This window comes from Oncorhynchus mykiss, chromosome 7 (assembly GCF_057628025.1).
Source record: "Oncorhynchus mykiss isolate SJ-2025 chromosome 7, ASM5762802v1, whole genome shotgun sequence".
Classification (NCBI taxonomy): domain Eukaryota; kingdom Metazoa; phylum Chordata; class Actinopteri; order Salmoniformes; family Salmonidae; genus Oncorhynchus; species Oncorhynchus mykiss.
In genome coordinates, this window is record NC_143028.1 from 60,118,722 (window position 1) to 60,137,163 (window position 18,442).

Below are 18,442 nucleotides of genomic sequence, written 5' to 3' on the forward strand. Positions count from 1 at the left end.
CGTATTCGAAAGGGTGATGAGTGGAAGACGGCATTTAGCACCACCTCAGGTCATTATGAGTACCTTGTTATGCCATATGGGTTGATGAATGCTCCATCAGTTTTCCAATCATTTGTAGATGAGATCTTCAGGGACCTGCACGGGCAGGGTGTAGTGGTGTATATCGATGATATTCTGATATACTCCGCTACACGCGCCGAGCATGGGTGCTTGGTCGCCTGTTGGAGCATGATCTATATGTCAAGGCTGAGAAATGCTTGTTCTTCCAACAATCCATCTCCTTCCTAGGGCATCGGATTTCAACTTCAGGAGTGGAGATGGAGAGCGACCACATTACAGCCGTGCGTAATTGGCCGACTCCAACCACGGTAAAGGAGGTGCAGCGTTTTTTAGGGTTTGCCAATTACTACCGGAGGTTTATCAGGGGTTTTGGTCAGGTGGCTGCTCCCATTACCTCACTGCTAAAGGGGGGCCCGGTGCGCTTGCAGTGGTCGGCTGAGGCGAACAGGGCTTTTGGGCACCTGAAGACTCTGTTTACCTCGGTGCCTGTGTTGGCTCATCCGGATCCCTCTTTGCCATTCATAGTGGAGGTGGACGCATCCGAAGCTGGGATAGGAACAGTGCTCTCTCAGCGTTCGGGTACGCCACTGAAGCTTCGCCCCTGTGCTTTCTTTTCGAAGAAGCTCAGCCCGGCGGAGCGAAACTATGATGTGGGGAACCGAGAGCTGTTAGCTGTCGTAGAAGCCTTGAAGGTGTGGAGGCATTGGCTTGAGGGGGCTAAACACCCTTTTCTCATCTGGACTGACCACCTCAATCTGGAGTACATCCGGCAGGCGAAGAGACTGAATCCTCGCCAGGCAAGGTGGGCCATGTTTTTCACTCGTTTTGTGTTTACTCTTTCCTACAGACCAGGCTCCCAGAACGTTAAGGCAGACGCATTGTCTCGGCTGTATGACACAGAGGAGCGATCCATGGATCCCACTCCCATACTCCCAGCTTCGTGTCTGGTGGCGCCTGTAGTGTGGGAGCTGGACGCGGACATTGAGCGGGCGTCACGTGCAGAGCCCTCTCCCCCTGAGTGTCCAGCTGGTCGTCTGTACGTTCCGTCTGATGTCCACGACCGATTGATCTATTGGGCTCACATGTCACCCTCTGGTCATCCTGGGATAGGTCGGACGATGCGCTGTCTTGATGGGAGGTACTGGTGGCCCACTTTAGCTAAGGACGTGAGGATTTATGTTTCCTCCTGCTCGGTGTGCGCCCAGTGCAAGGCTCCTAGACACCTGCCCAGAGGTAAGCTACAACCTCTACCCGTTCCTCAACGGCCGTGGTCGCACCTGTCGGTGGATTTTTTTGACTGATCTTCCACCTTCACAGGGTTACACCACGATCCTGGTCGTTGTGGATCGGTTTTCGAAGTCCTGTCGTCTCCTCCCTTTGCCCGGTCTCCCTACAGCCTTACAAACTGCAGAGGCCCTATTTACACACGTTTTCCGGCACTGTGGGGTGCCTGAGGATATAGTGTCTGATCGGGGTCCCCAGTTCACATCAAGGGTCTGGAGGGTCTGGAGAGTAATGGGCAGGTGGAGAGAGTTAACCAGGATGTGGGTAGGTTTCTGCGGTCTTATTGCCAGGATCGGCCGGGGGAGTGGGCGAAGTTCGTGCCCTGGGCAGAGATGGCTCAGAACTCGCTACGTCACTCCTCCACTAACCTTACCCCTTTTCAATGTGTATTAGGGTATCAGCCGGTTCTGGCTCCTTGGCATCAGAGCCAGACACGCTGAGGAAACCTGGGAGGCAGCCCACGTCCACCTTCAGCTCGCCATAAGGCGCCAGAAAATTGGCACAGACCTTCCGCCTCCTCTAGACATCGAGGGGGTCCCGGCGTACTCTGTTCGATCCATTTTGGATTCGAGACGTCGGGCGACAGGCCTTCAGTACCTCGTGGACTGGGAGGGTTACGGGCCGGAGGAGAGCTGCTGGGTTCCGGTGGAGGACTTGTTAGATCCTTCCATGTTATCAGAATTCCACCGTCTCCATCCGGATCGCCCTGCACCTCGCCCTCCGGGTCGTCCCCGAGGCCGGTGTCAACGCGCTGCTGGAGCCGCGCGCCAGGGGGGGTACTGTCACGACTTCTGCCGAAGTCGTTGCCTCTCCTTGTTCGGTCTTCTAGCCATCATTGATCCATTTTTCATTTTCCATTGGTTTTGTCTTCCCACACACCTGTTTTCAATCCCATTCATTAACTGTTGTGTATTTAACCCTCTGTTTCCCCTCATGTCTTTGTCAGAGATTGTTTCATTGTCAGTGTTTATTTGTTGTATTGGTGCGCGACGGGTCCTCGTACCCATGTTTTTTCATGTCTATACTATTTAGTGTTATGGCGCATGTTCTGTGGACAGTTATTAAAAGACTCCATTTACACTCTATTTCGACTCTCCTGCGCCTGACTTCCTTGCCACCTATACACACTGCGCTGACAGCAACAGTTGTGGGATACGCACATACACCCACACACTCATACACACTCAACCCTTTCCCCCCACACAACCATAGGCTCACATTCTCAACAGTTGCACCATCCCAGAGCCCAACTCAAAAAAGGTCTTGATTTACGAATGCATATACAGTTGCAGCTGTATGAGAAGGACTGCAAGACTGTGCAGAAATGGAGAGTTTATTAACCATTGTCACGTCCTAGATTATGTAGGTCAAATAAAGGTAGCCCCTTGCCCCTCTGATTCAGAGGGGCTGGGTTAAATGCAGAAGACACATTTCAATTGAAGGCATTCAGTTGTACAACCCCTTCCAGTGAGGGGTGGAGCAGGAACAGCAATGGGCTGGATGGGGAAAGATTGATGGATTTCATCTCACTACCTCAATACCTCTGCCAATGCAGCTCTCTCTCCAAATTCTAGGGCATTGTTTCCCAATTTCGGTCCTTGAGTACCCCCAACAATACACATTTTTGTTGTAGCACAAGTCAAGCACACCTGATTCAACTAATCATCAAGCCCTCAATGAGTTGAATCAGGGGAGTTTGTCCAAGGCTTCAACAAAAATGTTTGCTGTTGGGGGCACTGAAGGACTGGAAATGGGAAACACTAGGGAATCTCTCTCTCTCTCCCGTACCTATCAGATATGAAACGCCTAAGACAGAGAGTGAGGGCATATTTCAACAGAAATGGAAGTATTCGAATGCAGAAGATTTCAATGGATTTTATTTCCTATCCTAGCGCTCATGAGCCAAAAGGGGTTCCCAAAAGTTGTGTAGTATATCATAATTGGCAGTGCATGACTGCAGGCACAACCCATTAAAGTACCACACAATTGTGATTTTATTTGGCATCACCTGGCCCTCCTTGCACTTTTACGTTGCAACCTCTGGAAACAGCTCTATAACACTCTATGCATGACATGTACCCTTCCTTAGTCATTACTAGATAACAAGGTTGGGCAAGAACAGTTGAAAGGAACCAGCGCTCTCAAGCAAATAATCCAAAGGAAGCTAATTCAGCTGAAGTCCCACCCCGGGATACTAAATGTTCCGTCAGCCAGGTTCGTAACCATAGCGATGATCTGAGATAAGGAGATACCCGGGCGCTCAATATCCTCCCTGGGAGAAATGATGAACCTCCATTATAGCCGGGGAGAAATGCCAGGTGGCAATAACACATCCATATTGGCAGTGGCACTCTGCAAGTCTACCTTTTTCTAATTTGTTAATCTTCGGAAAGAAGGGCTTTTAATGGTCTTTTTAAATCATGTATTTATTTGCAATCCCTTCCTTCCCAGCTCATGTGTTTTCACAGTGTATGTTTTTCTTCATAAAGGTCAAGTTGTTTCCCCTCCAGTATTTGACATGGGTGTGCTGCTGTCTCTCTCACCAGGAGAAGAAGAGTCAGGAGCTGCCCAAGGGACCTAAGGTGGGGATCGCTAATATGGAGAAGCTGATGAGCTTACTGCGGGAGCCAGAGACCAGTAACGCTTAGAGACTATGACCACACCATGCAGGACTGCAGTCTCACACTGTTTTTACTACTTCACTCCAGCTATAAACCCACCACCACTCATGCCTTATTACAACTGTCTTCTAAAGCTACATACTATAAAGCTACTGTTCCCAAGTTTAAGTACCGGTACTGTACAGTCTATTGAATCTATGTGCTATCAACTATCTAGCCTACTGTCTTTCTCACACTTGCACTGTGCACTATACTAAACATATAAACTGTAAAATAGTCAGTATGCAACCAGCAAAGTCTCCTTTACCTAATGCAGCAGATCCACAGCTTTTATGTGAAATTATTTTTAGGAAGAAATTGTTGTTCAGTTTGTTTGGAAATATTTATTAAAGTATTCATCATTCCATGTTCTCTCTGTTGTGAAGAGAAAGAGATGCTATTGTCCTCACCAGAACAAGTCACATAATATCCATTGTCTGCTCTTAGGGCTCAGCAATAAACAAAACAAACATTTATTACAGTTATGATGCTTTGGTTGAACACTTAGCAACCATTGAATATTGAATTAAACTTTTGAAATGGCCATTATTTGCACACACCTACGGGAAGAACTTGAATGTGAGCCACTCCACTCATTATTTTGCCTATGTTTTCTAAAGTTGCCCATCACTCTCTCTTAACGATCTTGCCCTTCACTGAAGTGGCCGCCACTATACTGACTGACTATGGCTCAAATCAAATCAAAAGCAAGCACCCACAACTCTGCTACTTCAACCAGTAGCCTGGACCTCAAGCTCTTTGATGTCAGTGCATGTGTACAGGGCCCTCGCCCCCTTACTGTGATTCATTTACTTCACATTATTCAAGTTCACTTTCGGGGATTTTCTGATAGTGTCTTTTCATATCCATCACAATATGTATAATGCCTTGGCTAGGCTGGGAATTGTGGGAGTGCTCTCCCACTAAAATGTGTGGGCTGTCTTTGACAATGTGCCAAAGCAGGCTAGTACTGAGGACCATATTTAAGAGGACAAAGCGAGCGAAGCCTCTCAGCTCCATACATAACACTCACTATGCTTCAAATACAGGCCACTGCCGTGGTTACTGCCAATACACACAGGCTTGCTTTTCTTCCCGAGAAAATGTGTCTGATATGAGAAGCTAAATTTAGAAGCCTCAGAGAACGGATCAGTCCAGTCCTCAGACACTCAACGTTCTAGCCTCTCTGACTCCATGAATTAACCAAACCTATTGGTAGACCATGTGTCTTTCACCTCATGGGGTTGTTTGTGTGTGTGTGTGCAACACATTCATGCCTGCATTCCTTCATGTATATCCGTTCCAACAGGGACCAGGAAGGTCATAGGACACAATATAAAAGTAGAGTTTATAACGGCAACTTGTCCCATAATAAACTGTTACAGGTTGTTCCATTCATTCAGCTGCTGGTTGTCAGAGGAACAGTGATACTTTGATCCTTGCTTTGAGGGGTCCTTGTCTTCAAAGAGGGATCCTTGTCTTCTGGCTCTTCCTACTAGCCTTGCAAGGCAGTATAAAAAGTAGGGCCGGAATGATATCGGTATCGCAATATTTTTGTAATGGCAAAAATGAAAACACGAAGCAGACCAAACTCTGTGGTCCTTTAAAAACCTGCTATACGTAAAATAGTGTGTGCTATAGCTTGGATAATAAATATGACTCTGGATGACAACATAATGATGTTTGTTTCCAATATTAGGGCGGTTTTCCAACAGAAGTGACATCCGCTTTGTGCTTTGTTTCCTTGCCACAATACTAACTAGTATCGCGATACTGGTATCGTCCCAGCCCTAATAAACACACCTGGGATCGGTCTACTCCTCTACTATACAGTACCTCCCTGAGACCTATGTATACACTGTGGTGCTCACTCTCTCTCTCTGGCTACCAGTCATGAAGTCAGCAAGTACTTGTGTTCGCTGCTCTGTTGCGTCTGCCCAGTAGGAACCGCCAGCACAGGTACCCTCTCCTGGCTGGAGGGCACCTTACAGGCCTTGTAGAGAATGAGGAAGAGGACGAGGAGGAGGATGGCCACCAAGGCATTGCAGGTGATGGCCACCACAGCTGCAGTCGACAGTCCCAGGCTCTCCTCAGACTCCATGACACAAACCAAACAGAACCCGAGTCACGCAACACTAGAGTGGCTCTCTGTTTGACTGTTTATAGTGATCAGACTTGCTCCATAGTCCACCTGTGCAATGTGAAATAGTCTCAGAATAAAAGAGTATATGGTGTGAATGTATTCTGATATCTATGGGTGGGTAAACTGGCACCAACTAGGATGATTTAAAATGTGAGGGCTCAGAGCTCTCGATGTTGTGATACTTATGCTGGACAGATGTCATCCATGCATTATGGTACTATCAGTCCCAGGTAGGAGGAGTATGTGCTTTCATTTTGGGGGGAAATTAAAATTCAACCCTCAATTTACTTAAACAAAAGTAAAATGTGTTCCAGTGATACAGCACTGTATTGGAGAGATTGACTGTGCTATAGTTTTCAAATCTCTCGCTCTCTTTCTATTTTCTCTGGAGTGAGTCTTCAACACTGTCCCTGCTTTGTCTCAGGGCCAATCAGGGCCCGGCGATCGTGACCCCAAGGGTCAAAAAGATGCCGCTGACTCTCCATGATGATGGTCCACAGTGATGGTAGCGCAGGCTAGACGTGATCTGGACTGGTCTCTGCCAGTTTGCTTCAGCGGTTACCCCACCCCTGCAATGGAAAACAAATGAGAAAGGTTAGAAGGGGAGGGAGGAATTTCACAAAGGTTCATCTAAACAAATTGTCTGGAGAAGGGGGTTAGAAGCCAACACAAGCCAATGTTGAATTTCAGAATTGAAGGTTAGGTTAAGGGGTAGGGTTGGCACAGCATGTCAGAAGAGTTACTCTTTCAGAACTCTTGATGCACAAAATGCTTTACCCTGCCGTCATGTACATAATATCTACCTCAAATACCTCTGCACATTCATCTGGTACTGGTACTCCCTGTATATAGCTCCATTCTTTTCTATTTTATTTTATTCCCCTGTTACTATATTAGTTGTATTTTTAAACTCTGCATTGTTGGGAAGGGCTCGTAAGCAAGCATTTCACAGTGAAGTCTACACCAGTTGTATTCGGAGCATATGACATATGTGTGTGTGTGTGTTTGTTTGTTTGTCAGTAACAGAGGAGAGCAGCTGCAGTAATCACATTGGGGGGGGGGGGGGGGGGGGGGGGGGGGTCATTCCGGTTGGTAGAGGGTTCATTTTGGCTTATAGGCTGTGGATGTGGTTATGGATATAGATGTATCTAGAATTCTCTCTCAACTCTCCCACTCTCTCTGCCCAATCACCACACCACTGCAGAGAGTGATGAAGAAGGCGAGACAGAACTTTAGGCCTCTCCAAATCCTCTTCCAACGGGAGAGAAGGCCAGGGAGGGGCAATCAATGCCAGAAGATGTCAGAAGTGATATGAACCGTGGAGAGGAGAACAGAGTGTTCATAATTACACAGAGGTCTATGGAAGGGGGAGGTGGGGGTCTACATGGCACAATGAGCTGTATTTTTACAAAGGCTCCTGTCACACCACACAATGACTTTCAGCTTGGCTCTTGGCATGGAGGATGGCCAAATAGCATATTATTTTGGGGTTCACCGCTAAGGGGAAGGGAAAAAGACAGTCTGTTGCATGCACACATGCACAAACACGTGCATGCACACACACACACATAAACCTGGCCTATAAAGGATGAGATTCTAGTGATTCATATGACAGATGAGGGCAACATAATTTCCTGGGAGATAAATATACACATAAATAGACACCTCAGAAAACCTGGGCAGGCAGCCTTGAGATCAGAGTCAGCTGTGTTTGTCAGCCTGAACGTGGGAAGCACGTGCACAGCAGATAGGCACATCGTCTGCCAGCGCATGGGCAGGAAGGAAAGACTCCTTTCCAAAGAAGTGGTACACAAGAGCTGGTGATACCAAGAGCTGGTGAGTAAGAGCAAGCATCTCCCAGCAGAGAGAGGGCAGAACCGTGTTCTTCAATCCTGGTGCTGGAGACTCAAAGGACGTGCAAGCTTTTGTTCCAGCCAAGTATTAACACACCTGACTTTAATAATCAAGGGCTTGATGATTAGTCGATTAGATGAGTGTGTTGTTTTAATCATGGGCTGGAATAAATTCCTGCACATAGTGTGGGTTCCCAGGACTAGGAATATGTTACGTTTTTGGTTCTTCTAGTAGAGGGCAATGCATTACTTATTACAATTAAAAAATATATATTTTACCCATTTTTCTCCCCAATTTCGTGATATCCAATTGCGATCCAATCTCATCGTTACAACTCCCCAACAGGCTCGGGAGAGGCGAAGGTCGAGTCATGCATCCTCTGAAACATGACCCGCCAAACCGAGCTTCTTAACACCTGCTCGCTTAACCCAGAAGCACCAATGTGTCTGAGGAAACACTGTTCAACTGACGAAAAAGTCAGCCTGCAAGCACCTGGCCCGCCACAAGGAGTCGCTAGAGTACAATGAGCCAAGTAAAGCCCCCCCGGCCAAGCCCTCCCCTAACCCGGATGACACTGGGTCAATTGTGCGCCACCCTATGGGATTCCCAGTCACGGCCGGTTGTGACAGAGCCTGGGATCGAACCCCAGGCTGTGGAGACGACGCAACACTGCAGCACCACTCGGGAGGCCCAATTATTACTTATTTAATACTTATGCATTATTTTTTTTAGAACATTTGTGAATGATGTATTACCACTTAAATTGTGTAAGAGTAACACTAATGTTAACAGAGGGGACACAAGGCAGCTGTTCTATTTGTTATGAAACCCTCGTACTAAGCTTGACTTCCATTTTGTTATTGCTAAAAGTTGAGCTTCAAAAGGACAAATAACAAATGTCTTGTAGATCCCGGGGGTAGTATGGAGAACACATTGCCTCAGAACTGTGGATTGTAGGTCAGAGAGAGGAAACATAGCTGGGTTTGGAAGTATACAGTGCATTAGGAAAGTATTCAGACCATTTTACTTTTTCCACATTTTGTTACGTTACAGCCTTTTTCTAAAATGGATGAAATAAATACAAATCCTCATCAATCTACACACACTACTTTATAATGACAAAGCGAAAACAGGTATAGACATTTTTGAAAATGTATTAAAAATAAAAAACAAAAATACCTTATTTAACTAAGTATTCAGACCCTTTGCTATGAGACTCAAAATTGAACTCAGGTGCATCCTGTTTCCATTGATCATCCTTGAGATTTCTACAACTTGACTGGAGTCCACCTGTGGTAAACTCAATTAATTGGACATGATTTGGAAAGGCACACACCTGTCTGTATAAGGTCCCACAGTTGAAAGTGCATGTCAGAGAAAAAACCATGAGCCATGAGGTCGAAGGAATTGTCCGTAGAGTTCAGAGACAGGATTGTGTCAAGACACAGATCTGGGGAAGTGTGCCAAAACATTTCTGCAGCATTGAAGGTCCCCATAAACACAGTGGCCTCCATCATTCTTAAATGGAAGAAGTTTGGAACCAACAAGACTCTTCCTAGAGCTGGCCACCCGGCCAAACTGATCAATCGGGGGAGAATGGCCATGGTCAGGGAGGTGACCAATAACCCAGTGAACACTCTGACAGAGCTCCAGAGTTCCTCTGTGGAGATGGGAGAACCTTTCAGAAGGGCAACCACCTCTGGAGCACTCCACCAATCAGGCCTTTATGGTAGATTGGCCAGACAGAAGCCACTCCTCAGTAAAAGGCTCATGACAGCCCGCTTGAAGTTTGCCAAAAGGCACCTTAAGGACTCTCAGACCATGAGAAACAAAATTCTTTGGTCTGATGAAACCAAGATTGAACTCTTTGGCCTGAATGCTAAGCGTCACGTCTGGAGGAAACCTGGCACCATCCCTACGGTGAAGAATGGTGGAGGCAGCATCATGTTATGGGGATGTTTTTCAGCGGCAGGGACTGGGAGACTAGTCAGGAGCGGGAAAGATGAAGGGAGCAGAATACAGAGAGATCCATGATGCAAACCTGTTCCAGAGCGCTCAGGACCTCAGACTGAAGCGAAGGTTCACCTTCCAACAGGAGAACGGCCCTAAGCACACAGCCAAGACAATGCAAGAGTGGCTTCGGGACAGGTCTCTGAATGTCCTTGCGTGGCCATAGACTGGACCCAATCAGACATCTTTGGAAAGACTGAAAAAAACTGTGCAGCAACGTTCCTCATTCAACCTGACAGCGCTTGAGAGGATCTGCAGGGAAGAATGGGAGAAACCAAGTACAAGTGTGCCAAGCTTGTAGCGTCATACCCAAAAAGACACAAGGCTGTAATCGCTGCCAAATGTGCTTCAACAAAGTACTGAGTAAAGGGTCTGAATACGTATGTAAACGTAATATTTAATTTTGTTATTTTTCACACATTTGCAAAAAAAATCTAAAAACCTGTTTTTGCTTTGTCATTATCTATTATGGGGTATTGTGTGTAGATTGATAAAGGCAAAAAAAAATGTAATCTATTTTAGAATAAGGCTGTAACATAACAAAATGTGTAAAAAGTCAAGGGGTATGAAAACTTTCCAAATACACTGTATAATATGATAGCAGTATGCATTGTCAAAATGTTGAGCAACACAAAGCATGTGTCCTTAATGGCATAGCCACGGGAGGTAGGGGAGCTGAGGGTGTTGCAGCACCCCCTGAAAAAACAGATTATTTAAAAAATATATATACAGTGCCTTGCGAAAGTATTCGGCCCCCTTGAACTTTGCCACCTTTTGCCACATTTCAGGCTTCAAACATAAAGATATGAAACTGTATTTTTTTGTGAAGAATCAACAAGTGGGACACAATCATGAAGTGGAACGACATTTATTGGATATTTCAAACTTTTTTAACAAATAAATCAAAAACTGAAAAATTGGGCGTGCAAAATTATTCAGCCCCCTTAAGTTAATACTTTGTAGCGCCACCTTTTGCTGCGATTACAGCTGTAAGTCGCTTGGGGTATGTCTCTATCAGTTTTGCACATCGAGAGACTGACATTTTTTCCCATTCCTCCTTGCACTACAGCTCGAGCTCAGTGAGGTTGGATGGAGAGCATTTGTGAACAGCAGTTTTCAGTTCTTTCCACAGATTCTCGATTGGATTCAGGTCTGGACTTTGACTTGGCCATTCTAACACCTGGATATGTTTATTTTTGAACCATTCCATTGTAGATTTTGCTTTATGCTTTGGATCATTGTCTTGTTGGAAGACAAATCTCCGTCCCAGTCTCAGGTCTTTTGCAGACTCCATCAGGTTTTCTTCCAGAATGGTCCTGTATTTGGCTCCATCCATCTTCCCATCAATTTTAACCATCTTCCCTGTCCCTGCTGAAGAAAAGCAGGCCCAAACCATGATGCTGCCACCACCATGTTTGACAGTGGGGATGGTGTGTTCAGGGTGATGAGCTGTGTTGCTTTTACGCCAAACATAACGTTTTGCATTGTTGCCAAAAAGTTCAATTTTGGTTTCATCTGACCAGAGCACCTTCTTCCACATGTTTGGTGTGTCTCCCAGGTGGCTTGTGGCAAACTTTAAACAACACTTTTTATGGATATCTTTGAGAAATGGCTTTCTTCTTGCCACTCTTCCATAAAGGCCAGATTTGTGCAATATACGACTGATTGTTGTCCTATGGACAGAGTCTCCCACCTCAGCTGTAGATCTCTGCAGTTCATCCAGAGTGATCGTGGGCCTCTTGGTTGCATCTCTGATCAGTCTTCTCCTTGTATGAGCTGAAAGTTTAGAGGGACGACCAGGTCTTGGTAGATTTGCAGTGGTCTGATACTCCTTCCATTTCAATATTATCGCTTGCACAGTGCTCCTTGGGATGTTTAAAGCTTGGGAAATCTTTTTGTATCCAAATCCGGCTTTAAACTTCTTCACAACAGTATCTCGGACCTGCCTGGTATGTTCCTTGTTCTTCATGATGCTCTCTGCGCTTTTAACGGACCTCTGAGACTATCACAGTGCAGGTGCATTTATACGGAGACTTGATTACACACAGGTGGATTGTATTTATCATCATTAGTCATTTAGGTCAACATTGGATCATTCAGAGATCCTCACTGAACTTCTGGAGAGAGTTTGCTGCATTGAAAGTAAAGGGGCTGAATAATTTTGCACGCCCAATTTTTCAGTTTTTGATTTGTTAAAAAAGTTTCAAATATCCAATAAATGTCGTTCCACTTCATGATTGTGTCCCACTTGTTGTTGATTCTTCACAAAAAAATACAGTTTTATATCTTTATGTTTGAAGCCTGAAATGTGGCAAAAGGTCGCAAAGTTCAAGGGGGCCGAATACTTTCGCAAGGCACTGTATATACAGTGCCAGTCAAAAGTTTGGACACACCTCCTCATTCCAGGGTTTTTATTTATTTGTACTATTTCATACATTGTAGGATGGTAGTGAAAACATCAAAACCATGAAATAACACATGGAATCATGTAGTAACCAAAAAAGTGTTAAACAAATCAAAATATATTTTATATTTTTGATTCTTCAAAGTAGCCACCCTTTGCCTTGATGACAGCTTTGCACAACTTGGCATTTGACTGGTACTATACAAATAAATGTTTTCATTTTCACTGGGTGTGAAGTGCACTGGGCCTTTACTAGTCCTGTATTAGCAGACAGGTATAGCCGCCTGTAGAGCGGGCAATAAATAATAATCTGCACTGACATTGCATTAACTTCCTTCGATAGAAAAGGGCAACTGGTCCATAACGTTTATTTCCATTCTATGCCGAGGCAATTAACAGTGATTCTGGACCTCTTACTTTGACTGCATCATTGATCAATGTCATTGAAAGCGATGTAAATACAATAGTCAGCTCATTGTATTTTTTATTAAGAAAGCGCATTGAACAGATGACATTCTCTACGATGACACATAGTATCATGTCTGTAGAAAAATACATCTGAGTATTACAAGACCAGCTTATCCTCTTGCCCAATATGAACCCCAAACAAACTGTCACTCAATGGTTTTGATGGATACAAGGACGTCCACTTAATCAATCATGGTAGCTTAGAGACTTGGGTTGATCTCAGTGGAATGTATTTGATTCCTCTCTCCTCTGTCTTCGCATCCACAAAACACATTGGAGGAGAACATACGAGGTTCCTCCGCTCAGATGTTCTCCTCCGATGCATTTTGAGAAGGAGGAATGGAGAGAGGAGACAAGGATTCAAGGAAATACAATTAGGATTCATTCACCCTTGGAGACTTCGAATCGGACACATGAGCAGAAACCAAGAATAAGCACACTACTCACTCATATCCTTGTGGTTTGACAACCATTAGAGCCCCTGTCAAAAAAAAAGAAGCAGTCCGGGATTTTAAGCGCAACAGATTTGTAACATATAGAACAAATTGCAAACATATGATTACTTTTTTTTGCAGAACAAAACATACTGTATCATACTAAATAGATGACATAGTACACCAAAGTAAGCACCACTTTCAAAACAACAACAAACCACCCCTTCTCTCTGAATGTCTTATTGGCCAAGAGGGCAGACAGAAGCATGCCAGTTGTCCAGAGGCAGCAGAACGAACCGTCTGGATCAGCAGAGGGGGTGTTTCTGCTGCTGTTGCTGCTGCTGCATCACAGCAGGAGTCTTCCCAAGCCTATCACCCTTGCAGGACTGGCCTGGGCATCCACCTGAGACAATTCCAAAGGTCTGAGTCACTGTCAGCTTGGGTCTCTCTCGTCTCTACACCATACTGCCATCTCAAGGCTGTGTTTACAAAGCAGGCTTAAATAAGTACATTGAGACTGCAAGGCTGTAACCCATTGCCATCACCAAACTTGATATCTTCATTTTTAGGTATGTCATGATATGCAGTTCTTACGCTTTACTTTGCAGAGCTGTGTTCAGTTCAGTTGTTGCATGTAGGGGTTTCTGACTGAAGTCTCCTCTTCAGCAAGTCAAATGCATGCTTGACTGGACAAGCTTTCCACTTTTCTGTCCTATGAATTCCTTGGTTGGATTGACTCAAAACACACTGTAAATCCAACCAAGCAGTTCATAGGACAGAAAAGTGGAAAGCTAGTCCAGTCAAGCATGCATTTGACTTTGAGTGATGTTTTGCTTAATGGTGAATTGCCACTAAATGAGTGAATATTCTGCTAAGTGAGTCAGTAGGATTAAAGCCACAATTTTTCCTCCCAGCCTAAAACCAGACAGCCACTTGGTTATTTAAAGCGGAGGGATGGGGCTGGAGAAACATAACAATTTTCACGTTCAGATGAAGCTATGGATACACAGACTGACAGTCCATGAGCTCGAAATTATACTTTATTATGTTGAAACTATATTTATTTGTATTTATTTAACTAGGCAAGTCAGCATTGTTTATAAACATTGTTTATAAACATTAAACAATCTTTATTTTGTATCTATATTCTGGGTTATGATGGGGCAAGACAAGTAATAATGATTAATTTATTTTCTTGAAGAATCATCAATGGGTGTATCACTCATTGAAATGACCATTGAACAGCTGTAAATATTGCAGACTGTACCTTTAAAGCGAAAAAGCAAAGGCTTTTTTTGATGCGCATGTGTGCAGGCATTATCTCTCACCTACTACACAGCCTCTGGAATAGGCACAATACTATCACATATATAAACATAACAGTGAGGCCAAACATACAATAACACAAATAGCACAATACCTCTTGAACACAGATGTAGATTTGTAGCCTAATTCTTCTCTGGATAAGCGTCCGAATATTGTCAACTGCTTCTAGCACACGGACTGTCTGGCTCCATCCAGTCTGCTGCTCTTGCCCCCCAGCGCCTCGCGCAGCGAAATGCTTGTAGCCTACTAAATCGCGTGATTTGTCAACTGTTACGCCAGCAAATTTAAATGAACCTGTGGATTAATCTACAAAATAAATGTTGTTTAATTGAATATGGAAATATAAACAAAACGTTCAAATATATGTTTTATGGAAATCTTTTGTTCTAATAGAAATACATCGTTATTGGAGAATATGTCTCAACCAAAATGTTTACCGAAAAGCACATTCCAAATCCTTAAGGTGCGTTTGCATTAGGACTTTTATTTTTACACCAATGTCATTCTGTAAGTGCTATCTGCTGCTGGCATAACATAGTTTACAGAGCAACCGTGTGTGTGCGTGTGTGTTTGTCAGCTCATAAACAGCATCATCAGAGTCCAGACCCTTCTTATGGCAGGTCTCCTAAAACACAACCAGCTATTACAAATATCCCTCAACAATCACCTAACACATCAACAATCATCTAATACAAAGATCCCTCAACAACCATCTATTTAAGATCACGCCAGAGAAGAAGGCTGTCTGCCTTCTGAGAATTTGTAGGCAATCGAATTAACCCGCACTGCCTTCCATTCTGCTAGAAAACATACAATCTTTGGAAAATAAAATCGATGACTTACGCTGAAGATTAAAGTACCAATGGGACATTCAAAACTGTAATATCTTATGCTTCATGGAGTTGTGGCTGAACGACGACATTATCAACATACAGCTGGCTGGTTGTACGCTGTATTGGCAGGATAGAACAGTGGAGTCTGGTAAGACAAGGGGCTGCGGACTATGTATTTTATAAATAACAGCTGGTGCACGATATCTAAGGAAGTCTCGAAGTCTTGCTCATGTGAGGTAAAGTATCTCATTATAAGCTGTAGACCACACTTCTACCTATAGAGTTTTCATCTGTATTTCTCGTAGCTGTCTACATACCACCACAGACGGAAGCTGGCACTAAGACCACACTCAATGACCTGTATTCTGCAATAAGCAAACAGGAAAACGCTCACCCAGAGGCTGCGTTCCTAGTGGCCGGGGACTTTAATGCAGGGAAACTTAAATCTATCTTACCAAATTTCTATCAGCATGTTAAATGTGCAACCAGAGGGAAATAAACTCTGGACCACCTTTACTCCACAACAGAAACACATACAAAGCTCTCCCTCGCCCTCCATTTGGCAAATATGACCATAATTGTAACCTACGGATTCCTGCTTACAAGCAAAAATTTAAGCAGGAAGCAACAGTGACTCGATCAATAAAACATGTGGTCAGATGAAGCAGATGCTAAGCTACAGGACTGTTTTGTAAGCACAGACTGGAATATGTTGCCGGGATTCCTCCCCGTTTGTACATACCCCAACCAGAAGCCATGGATTACAGGCAACATCCGCATTGTGCTAAAGGGTAGAGTTGCCGCTTTCAACTAGTGGGACTCTAACCCGGAAGCTTATAAGAAATCCCGCTATGCCTTCCAACAAACCCTCAAACAGGCAAAACGTCAATGCAGATCGAATTGTACTACACCGGGTCTGATGCTCGTCGGATGTGGCAGGGCTTGCAAACCATTACAGACTGCAAAGGGAAGCACAGCCACGAGCTGCCCGGTGACATGAGTCTACCAGACGAGGTAAAATACTTCAATGCTCGCTTTGAGGCAAATAACCTTGAAATATGCATGAGATATATTCCTGTTCCAGAAGACTGTGAGTAAGACGTTTAAACAGGTCAACATTCACAAGGCCACAGGGCAAGATGGATTACCAGGACGTGTACTGCGAGCATGCAGTGACCAACTGGAAAGTGTCTTCACTGACATTTTCAACCTCTCCCTGTCTGAGTCTGTAATACCAACATGTTTCAAGTAGACCATAGTCTTTGTGCCCAAGAATACTAAGGTAACCTGCCTAAATGACTACTGACCCGTAGCACTCATGTCTGTAGCCATGAGGAGGAGACTGGTCATGGCTCACATCAACACCATTATCCCAGAAACCCTAGACCCACTCCAATTTGCATACCGCCCCAACAGATCCACAGATGACGCAATCTCCATTGCACTCCACACTGCCCTTTCCCACCTGCACAAAAGGAACACCTATGTGAGAATGCTATTCATTAACTAAAGCTAAGCGTTCAACACCATAGTGCCCTTAAAGCTCATCAATAAGCTCAATAAGCTAAGGACGCTAGTATTCTACTATGTACTACCCTCATACCAAGCAATGATGCAGCCAGCCAAAATGCTCTCAATTGTGCAGCTGTAGAACTTTCTGAAGATCTGAGGGCCCATGCGGAGTGTATACTGGTGATTGATGTAAATCATACCACAGTCAGAGGGTTATGATGTAAATACTTTATTAGTTCTACCAGCTCACAAGTAAGGCCCTCTCACTTCATATGCTGTTGTCTCCTATTCTAGGGTTAGACTATACTTCGCTTGTTACCCCTCTCTCTTCAACTCACACATTTCAAACCTTACAAAATATGCATATGTTTTAAATTGTGGCAAATTGTGGCATAGGACTATACTTCACTCGTAGTCTGTGACCTTATAAAATACACATTTTATTTGGCCTATTTGGAGTTCATTGATGCCGCAAGGAAAGTATGTTGATACACAACTTCTGGCATGATGAGGAGGCCATCTGAATCTGACACTTCTGTAATTTGATGAAACCTCTAATGATTCGTACCCTCTGGTGTGTTTTGTGTGTTTAAATATGTTTATTCACATGTGTCTGAGGCCCCCTACTGGCCAAGAGACCATATCTCTATTTTGGGCCCTAATAGCCCATTTATGTGATCCTGAGTTGACTGTGCTGGAGTCTACAGATAATTTTCCTTGTCTGTCTCTGTAGATCTCTCTGAAGTATGAGAGGAATGGTGAGTACAGACATACCCGTAGTGGATTCCTCATCGCTACCAACTGGGTTATGACTGCTGCCCACTGCATTGAGAAAGTCAACACAAACACACTGCTGATATTGACCAGCACAAAACTTTCATAACAAATATCAGTTAAGAAAAACAAGCATTGTGTTTTACCAATGTGAGAAATGATTAGGTCTATAGCTTTTCCTTATTCCTCCATCCAGTCTGAACCTGAAAGATCATGTGCTTGTGGGCAAGCACAACCCGGCAGAGGCTGAGCACAGTTCTAAGGAATCCTCGTGCACAGACACCATAACCCTGTCCTGCTGTCAGTGGGGTAAATATCATTATGGCTTGTATAATGTCTTGTAAAAACACAGGTAACACGACACATACAATATATTCCTGTGTAAGGCCAGGACAGTCTATGTACAGTATGTTCTCTTCCATTACATTGATGCTCATTAATCACCTGCTTTGTGTGTGTTCCAGCCAGAGGCCCCACCCCCGACACCCTGCAGTAAGCCCTGATGCCCATGGTAACCTAACGTAGCAGGCCCTGATGCCCATGGTAACCTAATGTAGCAGGTCCTGATGCCCATGGTAACCTAACGTAGCAGGCGCTGATGCCCATGGTAACCTAACGGAGCAGTCCCTGATGCCTGACTGAGAGCTTGTAGGTCTGTTGTAAGGCAGGTCCTCACCAGA

At 44.5% G+C, this 18,442-nt stretch overlaps 2 long non-coding RNA genes across 2 annotated transcripts; one reads left to right on the forward strand and one right to left on the reverse strand.

Annotated features, from left to right (window-relative positions):
- Positions 1 to 4,328: 4,328 nt before the first annotated feature.
- Positions 4,329 to 14,905, reverse strand: LOC110528277 (uncharacterized). The gene is made up of 4 exons (XR_016497369.1): positions 14,738 to 14,905; positions 13,615 to 13,720; positions 13,331 to 13,364; positions 4,329 to 6,716 (listed from the first exon to the last, which is right to left on the reverse strand). It is a non-coding gene; the product is annotated as an uncharacterized LOC110528277 (long non-coding RNA).
- Positions 14,906 to 17,656: 2,751 nt separating this feature from the next.
- LOC149982624 (uncharacterized) lies at positions 17,657 to 18,318 on the forward strand. The gene is made up of 3 exons (XR_016497370.1): positions 17,657 to 17,746; positions 17,959 to 18,071; positions 18,227 to 18,318. It is a non-coding gene; the product is annotated as an uncharacterized LOC149982624 (long non-coding RNA).
- Positions 18,319 to 18,442: the final 124 nt, after the last annotated feature.